The sequence below is a fragment of the Triturus cristatus genome, chromosome 3_1 (genome assembly GCF_964204655.1).
Source record: "Triturus cristatus chromosome 3_1, aTriCri1.1, whole genome shotgun sequence".
NCBI classification, from domain to species: Eukaryota; Metazoa; Chordata; class Amphibia; order Caudata; family Salamandridae; genus Triturus; species Triturus cristatus.
Genome location: NC_140583.1, coordinates 216,924,987 through 216,943,965, shown reverse-complemented (window position 1 = coordinate 216,943,965; position 18,979 = coordinate 216,924,987). Strand labels below are relative to the sequence as shown.

Genomic DNA, 18,979 nt, shown 5'->3' with positions numbered 1-18,979 from the left:
GCGACCGTGCTCCATGACGAGACTATCTCGTCATGGGCACTGAAGAGGTTAAGCAGATAGACCCCCTCCAGGCAATGTTTGATGTTTTATTGGCTTATTCCTAACCCGCCAGGTCTTTACTCTGGGCACACTTAAAGGGTACTTGTCGGTTCTTTTTGCAGTTGCCGGATCAGCCCTCTTTGTCTAAGGCCCCAGTTGTTATCCACTTTTTGAAAGGTTTACAGCATTTGTTTCTTGCCTCTCCATTTGTCATGCCACAGTGGGACCTTAACTTGGTTCTCACTTTTCAGATGTGCACTCCATTTGAGCCTCAAATGGAGCAGCTGTTTCTTGTAGCTCCTCATCCTTAAGACAGTGTTCCTCCTCACCAGAACATCGGCGTGGCATGTGAGTGAGCTTCAAGCTCTTTGTGTAAACCCGCCATATGCCACCTTTTTCCCAGACAAACCAGTTCAGTAAATCCCGGCATCCTTCTTTCCTAAAGTTGTGACATCAGTCAACACATCCTCCTGCCAGCGTTCTATGCTTAGCCCCACCATTCTCGGGGGCGGGGGGATCCTTTATTGCTTGGACCCCAAAAGAGCATTGAGCTTTTATATCAATTGTACCAAACAACAGCGGGTGGATGATCAGCTCTTAGTGGGGTTCTCTGAAGCAAAGAAAGGCATGGCTGTGCAAAAGAGAACCCTCTCCTCTGTATCGTGTTCTGCATTAAGATCTGCTATGCATTGGTTGCAGAGCAGCCTCCAGAAGGACTGCATGCTCATTCTACCAGGGCAAAAGCTCCTACCATCTCATTAGCACGTTGAGTCCCTGTCCTTGACATTTGCTAGGCAGCTATGTGGGCGTGCCTCCATATGTTCACAAAGCTTTATTGTCTGGACAGCCTGGTTCAACAAAAGTGGCGTTTCTGGTTTGCAGGACTTTCTGGTTTGAGTCCATGCAGAGATCCACCTCCAAATATTTACTGCTTTGGTATCTATTCAAAAGGTGAGGCATCTGCGACTAGAAGTCCCTATCAGAAGAACAAGTTGCTTAGCTTCGATAGCTCTCTTTCTGGTAGAGACTCTAACTAGCCTCAGGTTCCTCACCGCTGCTTAGCGTAGAATATGTTTATTTATTTGTATGTGTTTTAAATTTTTTAACATTGTTAACTATGCCCATGGGCATTAAAGCGCTTTACAAGAGAGCAGGTAGTCATACATGTAAACGAACATTTTCTAACAATCACATTTAAGACTCACAACAACAAAGTAAAAGGCTTCAGTCAAAGAATTACGATTAATCACTGGGTATAAAATAAGTTACAGTAACCAAAGTCTCTGAAACAAGAGGATTTTTTTATATGATTCATTGTGGTGAGTAAGTCTGATGGAAGGGATTTCCAAATCCTTGAGCCACTGCCAGAGAAGTCCTAATTCCTATAGAGTTCATGCTTGAATGTCGGAGGCTCCAGAAGAAGAGATTCAGCATACCTAAAACCCATCTGAGCGCAAGAGGTTTTCAGCTTTCCAGCCAGATAGTAGGGACCAGAGTTGAGAAGTGCTTTGTGAGTGATGCACGCCGTCTTAAACTGAGCTTTTGCTTCATTGTGGAGCCATTTTAGGGAGCGCAGGACAGCGGTGGCGTGGTTGAATTTCCTGTGACAAACTGGGCGGCTGCATGAAGTACTGTAAATACAATTTTGGGAGAAAGGGGAGGAGTGTGGTCGTGTAATGCAGCCTGGAAAGGAACAGTGCTTGAACCAAGGGCTCTAGACCCTGCTTGGAATGAATTGCCTTGTGCACCATAGTGGTTGTAGCTGGTGGGGGGCAATCCTGGCCATAGTGACAATGTGTTTCTAAAGTTTGAAATGGTCATTGAGGAAAAATCCCTAAAATTTGGCACCATTCGCAATGGCCGGTTTGCAGTCTAAGGGAGAACAGTTTTCTAACCATTGTTAAGTGAGAAGATTTGATTTCTTTGGTGAAATCATGAAGAGCTCTGTTTTTGTAGGGTTGATTTTTAAGTAGTAGTTTGCCATCCTTTTCTGAACCGTGTCCAGGTTGTTGGTGATTTGGATGATGTCATTTGGGGAAGAAATGTTCAGATCCATTTGGGATTCAAAAGCATATTGGTGAAACAGAATTCCTGAGCTTTCCGTTATCTGTCGCTGAGGTTCAAGATAGAGACTGACCAGGATTGGAAGCCCGTGGAATAAACTTGTTCAAAGTAGATTTTGCTAGAAACGGTGCCTTCTCGTTTTACTATTTGCTATGGGTCTGGCAGGTAGGTGAACCTGTTCTGGACAGCACCATTGATGTCCATCCGATCTCAATATTTGAATTAGTTCATGGTGGCTGACTGTGTCAAAGGCAGGTCAACGGTCCAGCACAGCAAGAAGGCAAGAGTTGCCTGCATCACGGGGACAGGAGGAGTCTTCAACAATTTGAAGAAGGCGCTCTCCGCGCTGCAGCCCTGACTGAATCCCCATAGGAAGGTAGACAGGGCGGAAGGTATTTAGGTCCCTTGTTTTTCTTAAGGAGGGGAGAAACCCGACTGATCTCCAAGCAGTCAGGGAAAATACCTTTTTTCAGTAAGCCATTCATCAGGGAGGTCTAGTAAGGTAACGGAATGTGCATACTTCCTTGCTAATAGAACCAGATACACCATCTGAGAAGGGATGAAACGGTTTGACCTTGATTATGATGTCGAGTAGCTCTGATTCTGAAGTTGTATGAAAGTACGACCTAGTCCATTGGGCTTTACAGGTCAACGTGTGGTCAACCGAGAAGTCCTATGTTGGAAGTTAAGCATGTTTAATAGACTTTACTTTCTTTGGGGAGAAGTTTGTACATTCCTCACATCTGGTTTCTGGCGCGGGGGCCATCCTGATGGCAGAATGGCTGTTTGCCTGTTTAACAATGTCAAACTGAAGTTTTGCACGAAGAGATTTGTTTTGCTCTAAAGATATTCATTTTGTCGTTTCTTCTAGCATCCCCAGGCTTACTGAGATTAGATCGAGACGGTGTTTGTCTCCACATTTTCTCAAAGTTTTGCTTCTTTTCTTTCATCATAAGAATCTTTTGAGAAGCGGGGGTGAGAGGGTTTTGATTTTTCCTCGTGCTTTCCAGTGGGGCAGGTTCATTGATTCGGTTTTCCATGCATTTTTTGTGTTCTTCTGTCATGACGTTGTTGCGCTTGGTGGTAGGGATGATGAGGTTACCACGAATGGCTGGAGCCATAATGTCAATGTATTGGGGAACCACGTGTTCTCCCTTTTAAATGATGAATGATGACGTGGTTGAATGAAAGATTGAAAGGAATTTGAAAGTGGTCAAACCAATCTGCCGGAATGGGGTCGTCAGCATTTAGGAGCGAGGGCTTTAATATGGTCAAGCCAAAAATGCAGTCTTTGAGGGTGGTGGCCTTCAGCCAGTGTTGGAGGAGGTCATTGTTGCTGAGGGAAGCAAACAGCTTCCCAGATTTGTTATTATCTTCACCCCAATGAAGATTAAAATCCCCTATGAAGATGGTGGTTTCAGAGATGTCCAATTGTGCTGACATAAATTCCAAGCATTCTTCTACAAATATGCTGTTTTCACCTGGAGGGTGGCGAATGACATTCATTCTGAAATGAAATGCTGTAGGGGCAGAGATTCCCAGGAAGAGACGATGGAGTGACAGGCTGAGGGAATATCTCCCCAATTTAGCGCTACTGTGAATCACTGCTGCTCCGCCACTGTCTCGGCCTTCAGGCTCACATTGTACAAAGGAGTAATGTGGGGGGGTGGGAGGGGGGGGGGGGTGTTGGCAAGAAAAGTTCGAGGATGCTGTTTGATGTTTCATTGAGCCAAGTTCCTGTCCGGATATGTGCCTCTTTCCCGCACACTATATAAGATGCTACGTGGAGGACAAAAAGCTAAGATGACATGCGCCCTAGAAGAAAGTTTCTCAAACCAATACACATTCTTTAATTAAGCAAAACGGTGTGTGAAAATTCCAGTGCACTGAGGATTTGCGACCGAATCTCATTGGTGTACAGCATTTGCTGATTCTTTTTTAAGAGAAATAAATCTTTAGGTTTAATTAATCCACAGATTGACTTTATATCGTATAGTACTTACTCCCTCCAATGTCTCTCAAACAATTTGTTGGTTAGTGGGAACGCCGCGTATTTATTTGCTGTGCCTTTTGACCTCTGTCCAGAAGATGGCAGCAAAGCATCACGTAGTTTTCATTTTCTCACTAGCGCATGAGTACTACACTCGCATTTTTGATTCCTAACGATGTTATCGTTTTCCATTATTAAAGGCATGAACATATTTTCATCAGACATTGTAGTTCTCCATACTACCTAAAGAAGGGAATAGGTCAATAATCGACCACTAAAATGTTTCCAGTCCTTCTCCCAGTCGCTGTTTATGAGCAGCAACGGTTAGCCTTATTCGCTGTATTTTTTTTATTTATTTCAGGTTTCTTTCTCGTAGTTTTGCTTGTTAGTGAAAGCCACTGCATTTCCTCTGTGGCTTTGTTGAGATTGAACAAGCTCACTCTAAGCGAGGAGTATTTAAACATTTCAATCCTTAAGGAGTGGTAGAATCCAGCAAGAGCTTGCAGCGATCAGCTCTGCGGCTTGTGCACCTATGTTCATTTACAGTGAGTGTGAGTGTGTCAGTGTTGCACTTACGGCAGTGGCCAATGTGTTGTCTTACTAACATTGCTACGGGGGAGCGGCAGGTTTCAAGGTCGCTTTTATTTCCGTGACATCGTTCAATTTCAGTCACTTGTATGAGAGAGAATATAAGAATTTCCAGCATATGCGACAAGAATTTTAGATTCTATTAAGGACGTGGAGGCGAGGATTATGCTTCTCAATCTTTACTACTCACTTTAACAGCAGCCAATTAAAAAACAATAGAACATTTTAACACTACAAATCCCATGAGGCTTTGAACCACGGCAATTTGAACCACCAATCGGAATAGTCCAATGTCTACAAAATAGCGAGGCACTATCTTACTGTCTCTTTCTTTGTAACGAGCAGTCTTTTCCTAGTGTAAGCAAAACAGGATACAGTTCCAGCTCTCACTGGACAGCAACTCCAAAACAGGTCCCTGAAGAGGCAATTTATCCATAAGTAGCGCAGAGATCGCCAAACGACAATAAAACTCCGGATTCAGCTCTGTTTGTAATCCGTTCCTAAAATCAGAAACAAGGTTTGAATATCGTAGAACCCATGAACTTTATCATATCAAGGGAGGGAAAAAACTGTCACATCAAACTTCAGCATATGACATCATGGCAGTTAAATACAACTCTTACCTGTCCCAACGGGTTGGACAATCCTCGCCTCTGTGTCCTTAATAGAATCTAGAATTCTTGTTGCATATGCACGAAAATGTTCTATTTTATGGCAGGACTGGAGGCTCAGATTATGCGGATTCAAAGCTGACCAACCACAACAGAAGAAACATGTACAATTGGGTTGTAATAAAATATTTTAAACATTAAGTCAGATGACCAATTAGCTGCCTTAAAAATATCTTCTAGCCTGGATCCCATAACAAAGGCTTTGGACGCCATCGAGCCCCTAGTAGAATGAGCACCATACAAAGAGACATCTATACCGGCTTCAGCCATGACCCATCGAACGCAACGAGCCAATGTAGCCGCCGATACCCGGCGGAAAGGTTTTTGAATTGACAAAAGTAAAGGTCCCAAGGGTTCGGTTCTGTGAGGCAAAGTACGTTCTTCATAAGATTTTAAACATCGAATCACACATAACTTGTCAATGTGGGGAAAAGCAGGATAGTGAACTGAACGTGACAGTCTTAGTTCTTCTAGATATAATAAACGATACACCATGTGGTGAAAATAACCTACCTAGATCAAGAGCACGTACGTCTTACACTCGCCAACAAGAAATGAGATAGAACAGCATGCTAAATTTAGCTGAAAGTTGTTTTAATGACAAAATTTTATTCTCTAGCCAAGATTCTAATAACGATAACACATTAGAAACATCCCATACAGTATTATACCCTTATACATTTCAGTAATTTACATACAACCTGGTGAGCACCTACTGGTTTTCCATCTATGTGATTATGTCCTACTGACAAGGCAGATCTAAAATTGTTTACAGACCTGTAACATAACCCGGTCTCTGCACACTATAAGAGGAAATTCAAGACATCTTTCAGATCGGATCCCACGGGATCCACCTCCTGTTGAAGACACTAACCCACCCAACATTTCCATGCAGCAAAATATTGTTTACGGGTGGAAGGAGCCCGAGCCTGTTGTATAAATCCAGCAGCCGCCGATGAAAGTCCTTAAATTTGCTCATGTCTCCTGATAGCTTCCAAACCATGAGCATTAGTTGGTTCTGCAGAACCAGTGGATGAGGAGAACCGACTGGGTCCATGGGCAACTGCGGAAATACAGGAAGTCGAAAGGGAAGATCTACTGACAACTCTTAAGAGTGTTGGAAACCACGATTGTGGTGTGACTAAAACCAATTATGCTTACTGGCAACAAACTTAGGTCGCAACTCTCTGGATCATTGCAAAGTGGGGAAAGGCATAGTTTGTCTGCGATCCCCAAGGATGAAGAAAAGTGTCCATTTCCAACGCCATCGGGTCCGGTCTAGAACTGTAAAACCGGGGAAGTTGAGCATTCAGACGAGAGGCAAACAGATCCATTAGGCAGGGACCTCGAATAGTCATGAACTTTCGAAACAAGGCAAGATGGAGTCTCCAGTCGCTGAAGTCTTTCAGGAATCTGGAATTCCAGGCCGCCACCAGGTTGTGCTGGCCGGGGATGTATTCTGTCAGAACAGTGATCTTCTGTGCTAGGCAGAAGTGCCAGAACTCTTGAGCTATGTTGACTAACAGACGAGATCTCGTGCCTCCCAAGCAATTTATGTATTGTACTGCTGACACATTGTCCATCCGAAGGAGGATGCAGCAGTTGCTCTTTATTGGGGAGATCGACTTGATGGCGAAGGAACCTGCCAACAGTTCTAGACATTTGATATGTAGTTTCAGCTCTTCTGCTGACCAGCGACAGCAGGTAGCAAATTCTCTGCCTCTTGCGCCCCAGCGATTGGCATCTGATTCAATGGTAACATCGCGAGACACTCCAAAAATGGCCTTGCATTCCAATCCTCCATGTGTTGCAGCCACCATTGAAGTTCTTCTTGTGCTTCGAGTGTCAGTGCAAACGTGTGATTGTAACTGAAGTTCTTCTGAAGATAATGAATCTTCAAACGTCTGTAGTGGAGAGGGTCTGGAAGATCGCCTGAATGGAGGATGCCAGCAGGCCAACAATCCTCGCCAGGGATCTTAAAGAAACTATCTGTTTCGACAATGTCATTCTGATTTCTCTCTTGATAGACTTTATTTTGGTTGGGGGAAGAAGTAACTGGGAGTTGATTGGAAATCCCAAGAAGGCCTCTTGCTGAGAGGGAGTCGTCATGGAGTTCTTGGCATTTATTACAAAACCTAGGTTCTGCAGGAGAGGCACAGTCCATTGCAGGTGCGTTTGCAACAAGGAACGATCTTGAGCCAACAGAATCATGTTGTCTAGGTATACATTCATGCAAACCCCCATTTCTCTTGTCGAGTCACCACGGGTTTCAATAATTTGGTGAACACCCAAGGGGCTGAGGATAGGCCGAACGGTAGAGATTGATGCCAAAACCATTGGCATTTCCAATGAAATTGGAGGTAACGTTGGTGAGGGGGTTAGATCAGGCCCTTCAGATAAGCATCTTTCACATCTAATCGGACCATCCAGTCCTTTTCTAGAAATAAATCCCTCAAAAGATGGATGCCTTCCATCTTGTAATGGTAGTAAGTCACGAAGGGGTTGAATGTTCTGAGATTTAGCACTAATCTCTGAACACCTCCTTTCTTTTGAACCAAGAAGACGTTGCTGCAGAATCGTTCCGGCTGAAGAGCTCCCACGGCAACAGCCTGCTTTGTCAAAAGATCTAGCAGTTCCGAGTCTATAAAACACTCTTCTTGTTGAGAAAAATGGAGAGGCAGGGGAAGGGCATGTTGAGTAAGAGAGGGGCTGTCAATTCTATTTTGTACCCTAGAACAGTGTTCAGGACCCATGTATCTGATGTGATAATTGACCAATTGTGAATGAAATGCATCAATCTGCCCCCCCCCCACCCCCGGGGATCAAAGGAAGCAAAAGTTAAATAATTACCTGAGGGCTGGGCATCATTGTTGCAAAATACTCTGTTGACGACCCTGTTGAAACGTCCTCTGAATCCCCGTTATCTAGTGGAATAGAATCCAGCTTTGGCTGGGTCTTGTGCGTAATCCTCCGTGTCTGGGGCCGTAGCTGCAGTGAGGATCTTGCTGGTTGAAGTGGCCGGTTGAGTTTCCTCTGCGACAACCGGCCCTACCAGAGAGGGGATTGAGTACTCTCTTGGGAGAAGACTGACATTTGTCTAGGGAGCTGAAAGTATTTACAAACTTAGCAATCTCCTTGACAAATCGATCTCCAAAAAGTTGACCTTCTGCCAAGGGGCCTGGTTCCGCAGAAGGCAGCTCGGCTATCTGTATCTGCGTCCGTAGTGGGGGAGGAAAGAGGGAGGGAATGTGGCAGGTGGGTCAGTAGTATAATCGTGATCCCTTGCTTTTTCGATAACTTTGGTGTAGATCTTTACATGAGGCCAAGAATGACCGGGGAGCTCTGAGGGAAGGGATTAGAAGGGGGGATTAGGAAGAGAAGGGTCACTATCTACCAACTGGTCAATGCGTTGTGAGATGGGTAGGAGAGCAGAGGACAACGCTTTCTCAATTTTCTGGTCTAGGGTTTTGTCGATCAAAGACTCCATATTTTCATCATAGTAAAAGTCCTAATCATCTTGTGGACCATAAACAGCCAGGTTCTGCTCGCATACCTCATAATCAGACATGATATAGGGAAGAAATTTCTTCCCAGCTCAAAATCCCCAGAGGGAAGCCAGTTAATTACAGCCCTGCACAGTTTAGATATAGGGCGTAAAGTGGGAGCACAAAGAATCTGCAGCATAGAGGCCCAAGTACCCTAGGCTGCTTCAACAGGACTTAAGAGAGCTGGGACAGTACCTGCCTAAGAAGCAGTCAGAGAGGTTCCAAAAATTATATACTGGTGAAATGATTTAGTTATAGTAGTGTGGATAGAAGGAAATCGTCAGCCGATTTTTAGAATATTCAGAAATATTCAAATTAGCACGGTACCGGCACTACTGAAGAGAACCCTGTTGTACGAGCCCGCGTCAGGCGTCACCAGCTTGATACAGGAGGCTGCCGCGTGCAGGCTCCCAAGGTTGCGCGTATGTAGTCCAATTGGGCTGCCTACGCACATCACTACTGGGAGGGGACACTCCTTGGGCGTAGCGCCCACAGCACGCGCGCCTGTTACAGCCCGGCCGCACGGAAAACAGCAGGAGCGGATAATAACAGAAAAGAAGGGGGAAAGGAAGGCGCAACACGTGCCGAGGAGCGGGATAAAGGAAGGCACTGGGGGGGGGGGGGGGGGGGTAACGCGGGCTGACAAGTGTAATCGGCAACAATATCAGCAAGGAAAAGTAAAATACGTATCACAGTAATGAATAGTTGATGAATGCAACGCATTTAATGAGCTCTAAGCACAATAACAAAAGCATACATCTTAATGAAAAATCAAAGCAATCCAATGTAGCACAAGATAACGAGGCCCTTATCTTGACTGCGGAGCAGCAAAGAATGAGGCAGTCAGATGGTGCCTCGCTATTTTGTAGACATTGGTCTATTCTGATGCCTCATGGGATTTGTAGTGTTAAAATGTTTTACTGTTTGTTATTGGCTGCTGTTAAAGTGAGTAGTAAAGTTTGAGAAGCATAATCTGAGCCTCCGGTCCTGCCATAGAATAAGGGTTTCCTGAGAAATTATTCCATTATGTCTTGCATGTCTCTTAATGTCACTTTTTCAGTTTTTTACATTTTTTTATTACAGGCACTCACCTATGCTCACCGTTTTCCTCTATTTAATGGTCTACTTAATTTCTTTTGTGTCTTTCTCCTGCTCTGTGTCAAAGTTTGAAGAGGAAAACTAAGTTCTAGTCGCCAAACATGAATGCCGGTGCCACTATGATGTAGTGTACGCAGCGCGGAGGAATAACTCATTAGAGAGTTTTTTGTGCACGAGTCAGGGATACCCACTATTTTCACAGGGTGGACGCCGTCCACCCTGCCAAGAAGTTAGGCCCCACAGAAATATGTTGAACTTGTCTCGGTGTAATTTTCAGACACCAGGACACGTACAGCTGCTCCCGCACGTTGTCTGCTTTCCATTCCCAACAGCAACGTGTGGGCAGCAAGGGGGCTTTGGTCTTTCACCTCCAGCTGGGCGAAGTTAAAGGACCATCAGGATTCCTTTTGAACTAGTATTGGACTGGAGTCGCCAAACATGAATGCCGGTGCCACTATGATGTAGTGTACGCAGCGCGGAGGAATAACTCATTTGAGAGTTTTTTGTGCACGAGTCAGGGGTACCCACTATTTTCACAGGGTGGACGCCGTCCACCCTGCCAAGAAGTTGGGCCCCACGGAAATATGTTGAACTTGTCCCGGTGTAATTTTCAGACACCAGGACACGTACAGCTGCTCCCGCACGTTGTCTGCTTTCCATTCCCAACAGCAACGTGTGGGCAGCAAGGGGGCTTTGGTCTTTCACCTCCAGCTGGGCGAAGTTAAAGGACCATCAGGACTCCTTTTGAACTAGTATTGGACTGGAGCAGCCTGGAACCTCACACTAAAATGCAAATGCACCAGAGAGAAAACAAAAGCACAACGCGTGTTATCTCTTCACAGGTACTTAAGAGATGCATGCTTTTTACTTTGTTCAGTCCCTGTACATAAGTGCATGCACTGTAAGAATGTCAGATGGGTTGTTCTGTCCCAGTAGTTACACAAATAACAGATTAAATAGCAGTATTTAATTTCTTTTATAGCTCTACTCCTCCCAATGCAGAGTGTAAGAGCGCTTTACAGACCATACACATTATCCATTCAAAATAAATCATGTAAGTATGCAAATCAACGTAGAAGATGTGTTACATGAGACAGTCAGGGTTACAAGGTGTAGGAGTCTAATGCCCTTCATAGCTCACTGTGTCTACTAGAAGGAATACAATTTATTAACTTCAAGCAACACAAGGAGCTTTGAGTTCAAAGCAGCAATCCACTTACCTATCTACCTAAAATAAAAATCGATGATCTGCATGTTCCAAGATGTGCTTTGCAGGAGACCACTTTTTTAAATTTTAAACCTATTTTATTGTATTTTCAGTTGGCATATGTTATAACATACACATATCAGAGCAATATTGCATAATTAAGTGGTGCATTTATGCTAACAGCATTGTATAAGATGCACACCATGTCTGTAGCAATATCACGAATAACAAACCCGAAGAAGATAGCAGCAACATAGAGGTTCAACAATCCCCAAACTCCACCCACCCCCCAGATCAGTGGGTGATTGTGTTTTGCAGGAGACAACATAATCTTCTATACTACTTTTATTCAAATTTTGGACTACACAAAATGCCGATCTTTTCAACAAATGCATTGACCTTCAAAGTTATGTCACCATTATTATTATTCCCTGACATTTACTGGGCACCACTGCAGCAGATGCCTTGACCCCATAAAATATTTTAAAATGCAAACTTAACAACCAATTAAGCAGAACAGATCTACTAGCATGCTTTTCCTTGTAGCCAGTTTCTTTGAGGCAGGGTCTTTAAAAAAATGTATTAGTTGAGGCCCAGATTTTGCATCAGGATTGCCCCACTTTTTTGGAACAACCCTGATTCCAAATCTCATTTGTTAAATGTCAAAATGCACTTAAATCTACTCATCCTAGTATCTGATGTCACTTCTTGTGATTTCCCTTCCAGTGAGGTCACTTCCTGAGAAGCCACGTGGAAAGTCACGCGCCGTGACGTCATGTGCTATGATGGCACACGTCAAGATGTCACTTGCATACTGCCTAACTTGGTCAGTCCCCCCACTTCTTTTTATAGGACTTGTGCCCTGACGAGGAGGGCGCAGAATTGTTGAAAGCGGCACTCGTTTCAGAGGCCCTTCGCACCACTTGCCTGGCTGGTACAGGGAGCAGTACCACGACGGCTGTATCGAATCACGAGAAATGCTTACCTTAAGAGGTTCGTCTTTCCGAGGGACGGCGTTTCCGCAGCCGTCGCGCACTTCTCTCCACACTTCCGTGTCGAAGGGAATATTTCTACAAGCCTGCGTCGCCACAGACGTGAACTCTGATCTGCTGCGGATTTAAAATGGAAACTTTTGACTGCTTATCTGTTGGAAACTGAATTTGTTATGAGATGTTGTGGAATCGATCCACCACCCAATGATAATGGCCTTTCTGTGGCAAAGAGCCAGAGTCTATTGGATATGTTCTCTCACTGGGCTGCCACCTTTGAAGTAAGCTAGGATTGTAGATAATGAAGAAATTCGCTTCTTGTCGCACATTCAGAGGAGGCTCCTTGAAGCTACAAAGAAGGGTTAACTTCGGTTTCCTGGTCGGACTTCACTAGGAGGGTGACGGCAGCACGCCCCCTGGCGTTGTCCTTGTTTTTCCATCATGCTTGCTCTTTCTACGGCATTTGACACTATGAAGCAATCCAGTTTTTATTAAAATGTTTATTTATGTAACTTCAAGCAATGCTAAACCACACCCACCGGAACTCTGTCAGGGTGCTTTACATAAACATAGGAACAAGCAAGCGAGGTATAAGTGACACCCAGCTAAAAAAAAGAGATGCATGTATTGTACTCAGAAGTAAGGGTGTAAATGCCAGATAAACGATGACGTAACAGCGACTGATAAACTTTTTCCATAGTCATAGAGCGCCTAGTTACCCTCATAAAGGTCTACTATGCTACTATAGTCACAGAGCACCGAAGTACCCTCATATATGTCTACTCTGGTACTATAGTTACAGAGCGTCGAAGTACCCTTCTAAAGGTCTATGGTACCATAGACCAAGAGCGCCGAAGTATCCTCATAAAGGTCTACTATAGTCAAAGAGCGCCAAAGTACCCTTATAAAGGTCTATGGTACTGTAGTCCCAGAGCGCCGAAGTACCCTTATAAGGGTCTACTATCGTACTATAGTCACAGAGCGCCGAAGTACCCTTATAAAGGTCTACTATAGTACTATAGTCACAGAGCGCCGAAGTACCCTCATAAAGGTCTACTATAGTACTACAGTCACAGAGCACCGAAGTACCCTCATATACGTCTACTCTGGTACTATTGTCACAGAGCACCAAAGTACACTCATAAAGGTCTATGGTACTATAGTCACAGAGCGCCGAAGTACCCTTCTAAAGGTCTATGGTACTATAGTCACAGAGCGCCAAAGTACCCTTCTAAAGGTTTATGGTACTATAGTCACAGAGTGCCAAAGTACCCTCATAAAGGTCTACTATAGTACTATAGTCACAGAGCGCCAAAGTACCCACATAAAGGTCTGCTATGGTACTATAGTCACAGAGCGCCGAAGTACCCTTCTAAAGGTCTATGGTACTATAGACCCAGAGCGCCGAAGTATCCTCATAAAGGTCTACTATAGTCGAAGAGCGCCAAAGTACCCTTATAAAGGTCTATGGTACTGTAGTCCCAGAGCGCCGAAGTACCCTTATTAAGGTCTACTATCGTACTATAGTCACAGAGCGCCGAAGTACCCTTATAAAGGTCTACTATAGTACTATAGTCACAGAGCGCCGAAGTACCCTCATAAAGGTCTTCTATAGTACTATAGTCACAGAGCGCCTAAGTACCCTCATATACGTCTACTCTGGTACTATTGTCACAGAGCACCAAAGTACACTCATAAAGGTCTATGGTACTATAGTCACAGAGCGCCGAAGTACCCTTCTAAAGGTCTATGGTACTGTAGTCACAGAGCGCCAAAGTACCCTTCTAAAGGTTTATGGTACTATAGTCACAGAGTGCCAAAGTACCCTCATAAAGGTCTACTATAGTACTATAGTCACAGAGCGCCAAAGTACCCACATAAAGGTCTGCTATGGTACTATAGTCACAGAGCGCCGAAGTACCCTTCTAAAGGTCTATGGTACTATAGACCCAGAGCGCCGAAGTATCCTCATAAAGGTCTACTATAGTCGAAGAGCGCCAAAGTACCCTTATAAAGGTCTATGGTACTGTAGTCCCAGAGCGCCGAAGTACCCTTATTAAGGTCTACTATCGTACTATAGTCACAGAGCGCCGAAGTACCCTTATAAAGGTCTACTATAGTACTATAGTCACAGAGCGCCGAAGTACCCTCATAAAGGTCTTCTATAGTACTATAGTCACAGAGCGCCTAAGTACCCTCATAAAGGTCTACTATGGTACTATAGTCACAGAGCGCCAAAGTACCCTCATAAAGGTCTACTATGGTACTATGGTCACAGAGCGCCGAAGTACCCTCATAAAGGTCTACTATAGTACTATAGTCACAGAGCACCGAAGTACCCTAAAAAATGTCTACTATGGTACTATCGTCACAGGTCGCCGAAGTACCCTCATAAAGGTCTACTATAGTATTATAGTCACAGAGCGCTGAAGTACCCTCATAAAGGTCTACTATAGTACTATAGTCACAGAGCGCCGAAGTACCCTCATAAAGGTCTACTATGGCACTATAGTCACAGAGCGCCAAAGTACCCTTATAAAGGTCTACTATAGTCACAGAGCGACGAAGTACCCTCATAAAGGTCTACTATGGTATTATAGTCACAGAGCGCCGAAGTATCCTCATAAAGGTCCATTGACTGCTATTATCGTCACCGAGTGCTGAAGTACCCTCATAAAAGTCTACTATGCTACTATAGTCACAGAGCACCGAAGTACCCTCCTAAAAGTCTACTATGGTACTATAGTCACAGAGCGCCGAAGCACCCTCATAGAGGTCTATGGTACTATAGTCACAGAGCGCCCAAGTACCCTCTTAAAAGTCTACTATGGTAATATAGTCACAGAGCGCCGAAGTACCCTCATAAAGGTCCATGGACTGGCACTATAGTTAGAGCCCCGAAGTACCCTCATAAAGGTCTACGGTACTATAGTCACAGAGTGGCAAAGTACCCTCATAAAGGTCTATGGATTGGTACCATAGTCAGAGCGTCGAAGTCCCTCATATAGGTCTAAGGTACTATAGTCACAGAGCGGTAAAGTAGCCACATTAAGGTATATGGTACCATAGTCACAGAGCACCAAAGTACACTCATATAGGTCTATGGTACTATAGTCCCAGAGCGCTGAAGTACTCTCATAAAGGTCTATGGTACTATAGTGACAGAGTGCTGAAGTACTCTCATAAATGTGTATGGTACTATAGTCACAGAGCGCCGAAGTACTCTCATAAAGGTCTACTATGGTACTATAGTCACAGAGCGCTGAAGTACCCTCATAAAGGTCTGAAAGAGGAATAAAAATCTATAACAAGCAGTGGATTAAATGGGCACATATCTGCACTTCTTTAATTTGAGAGTACCTACACTTCTCAGGACTGCTACAATATATTTAATGGGAGAATAACAGTACTTCACTGGAACAAGCAGGTACCCTAAATTGTGAGTACCTGCACTTCTATATTTCCATTTAAAATACTGCTAACAAGTGAGTGGTTTAGTCTGCCCAGAGAGTGAGGACACAGATAGAAAGGTTGATCTAAAGAGGGTCCCTAGAGCAACTACGTGAGCTCGGAGCTATGAATGAGTGGCTTGATGCGCATCTGTAAAACGTGCCATATTCCAGTGCTGCAGAAGGAGCATCACAGTGCCCCCTTCTTTCTGAGATAGACAGCTTCAGTGCGTCAAAGCGACAGAGATCTTTTCGGTTTACTGAGGGAGCTGGACATTACAAGAATTATGTTAAAGTGTTTTTTTCCACGTTTCTTGCAGCAGGCTCTTTTCTGCTCTATATTTCACCTAAGCTGTCTACAAGTTGTGATGTGCCAAAAAGCTCTGTCTCAAGTTCGACCTTGATCCATGTATTTGTCAGGATCATAGCTAGGTAGATTGAGGGTCACTGTCTTTCGTTTCAACATATTGTGACGACAATCAGGTATTTCTTAGGATTGATGGCAACCTCATACCTACTGCCACTACTCCCCATACACCTGCCTTGTTGGCATCTCATCCAGGACTGAGCCGCACCTCTTGAAGCTGAATCCCAAGTCAGAGGGTTTGATAGTTTATTTAATTAGTGTTAGAAATGGGGATCTCTAGTTGGCAGAGGTAACTTGGTATGAGCAGACAGGCTTATCCCAAAGAAATGTGTAAAGTATTTGTACTCAAAACACACAGTAATACAGTGATAACACCACAAATGGATGCCACACCAGTTTAGGAAAATAAAGCATCTTTATCTAAACTCAACAAGACCAAGACGAGAAAAAATCCAACATACAGGTAATAACATATGACTTTAGAACAGTAATTGCAAAAATAAAGTTTGTAGAAAACAAATAGCTCCACTTGGAGCTATTGCGGCATCGTGACAGCAATATATCCAAATTACAGCACCAAACGTGGGGAGCGCGGCGTCGGGCACGGAGTCACACGGACCCCCAAACAAACAGTACCTTTGGAAATGTAGTCTATGACGAGACACGGCGCTGTGGTGGTGAGGCATCGGTGCAGAGGTCGAGGCCAGCTCCCTGGCTGCCACAGGGTAGGCGAGACGTCTTGTCCACGAGGAGGCGACGTGTTGAGTCCAGGACAGGGAAGGCAGTTGCGTCGGCGGTGAGTTGTCGGTCCCGGTGACAATGCGAAGCCAGCAAGTTTGTAGTCACCCTCGGTGGTTATCGCCACGATAACAGGATGCAGGAGCTGGTGATGACAGAGTCGGTGTGGGAGCTGTCATCAGGAAATGCCGATAACTGCAGGCTTTGAAGGGAGGCGGAGCTGCAGTGCAGGCTGGACCGTGCGTAGTTCACTTCGTTAGTGGTGCCCCTGACCTCGGTGCAGGTCTCAGCATCACAGGGGCATTGCTGACTGCGTCATAGACAGGTTTCCTTACTTCTCTAAGGTTTCTTCCAGCTCCCAACAGCAGGAACAACCTCCAGAGGCCTAAAACTGGAACAGGCACCTACTGGCAGGTCAGAACTTGCAGCAATAGCGTTCAGGGAGATGGGAGCGAAGTCTTTGTGTCCCTGAGACTTCAGAATAGGAGGCCAGCACACCCGGGCTCTTGCAGAGTCTTCTTCAAGCAGGTTCACAGCAAAGTTCCATGCTCTGTCCTTTCCTTGGCAGGAACAGCAACTGCAGGCCAACCCCACACCGCACACAGCAAAAGGGCAGTACTCCTCCTCACAGCACTTCAGGTCTCCTTGGCAAAGGTTCTTCTTGAGTCCAGAAGTGATCTAAAGTTCTGGGGTGTAAGATTTACTAATTATACCTCATTTTTTTCTTTGTTCTCTTTGTGCAAGGGTCTCAAAGCCCAGTCCAAACCAATTCTGTCCTCACTGTTGCAGTATGACCACACAGGGTGGAGACAGCATTGTGCAAAGAAGACAGGCCTTTTTCAGGTGAAAGGAATTCTCCTCCCACTACTCTAAATGCAGCCAATCCCCATTCAGCTCCGCTCTGAGTCATCTAGGAAGGCACAGGCACACCTCAACCTCCCAGTGACTGTCTACAGTGAATGCACATTCCCGGCCCCTATCGCTCCAAAACCAGACAGTCAATCCACAAACAGGCAGAGGCACGCAGTATGGTTAAACAAGAAAATGGCCACTTTCTAAAAGGGACATTTTCCCACACACAATTTAAAAATCATCTTTACTAAAAGATGTGTTATATAAATTCTGAGTTCAGAGTGCCTAAACTTTATTTCTCTGTCTTGTCCCAGTGGGAAGTTATACTTGTAAGATGTTACAAAATACCTCCCATTCTATACTTTGGGACAGATAGCCTTTCAATAGTGAAAAACGAATGTTGCAGTATTTCACGATCAGGACATGTAACCCACACCAATACATGTCCTGCCTTTTACATACACTGAACCCTGCTCATGAGGGTAGTTTTGGCCTACTACAGGGGTGCCTAACAGAAAAGGGAAGATTAGGCCTGGCAAGTGAGTGCACTTGCCAGGTCCACATGGCAGTTTAAAACTGCTCACAGTCACTGTAGTGGCAGGTCTGAGATACCTTTTCAGGGCAACACCTGTGGGTGGCATAATCAGTGCTGCAGGCCCACTAGTAGCATTTGATTTACAGGCCTTGGAATACTCAGTACACTTTACTAGGGGAGTACCAGTAAATCAAATATACCAATAATGGTAACAATTTACATGGAGAGCATATGCACTTAAGCACTGATTAGCAGTGGTAAAGGGCCCAGAGTCCTATAGCCCACAACAACAGGCCAGGAAAAAATAGGAGGAAGAAGAAAAAGGTTTTGGGATAACCCTGCAAAAAGAGCCAAGTCCATCACAACCCCTTTCCATCCCAAAGCTAGGGTAGACCAATCCATACCTCGATGTGCTTCCTTGCTTGGGGAAATAGAAAATGGAGCCTGGCTTGCAACAGCAGGGGTCTATTTCCGTTCTACGCCTCCCTGAACCCTGTTGGATCCCTCTATCCATACTCTCAGGGCACATTAAGCTGACCCATTGTCCTCACCTGTGGACCCCACCTCCATATGATCCCTGTCCGCCTTACATAATGCACCAAATATCTGCCCAGGTGGCATGTAACCTGGGCCAAATTTTAAACAATGTGTTCACAAGTGGGACTTTCCCGGTCCAATGGAAATGTACTTCAATTCTCCCACTTCTGAAAAAAGATAATCTGGACAGTGCTGAGCCATGTAACTATAGGCCTATCTTGAGACTCCCCTTCGTGGCTAAAGTGGTGGAGAAAATTATGAATAATCAAATTTCAGAATATATAGAAGCAAACTCACTGCTCGATGAATC

At 44.7% G+C, this 18,979-nt stretch overlaps 1 protein-coding gene across 4 annotated transcripts in view; it reads left to right on the top strand.

Moving 5' to 3' along the window:
* TMEM266 (transmembrane protein 266) overlaps window positions 1-18,979 on the top strand; it is a 628,375-nt gene that overhangs the window by 395,471 nt on the left and 213,925 nt on the right. The gene's annotated exons all lie outside the window — the stretch shown is intronic.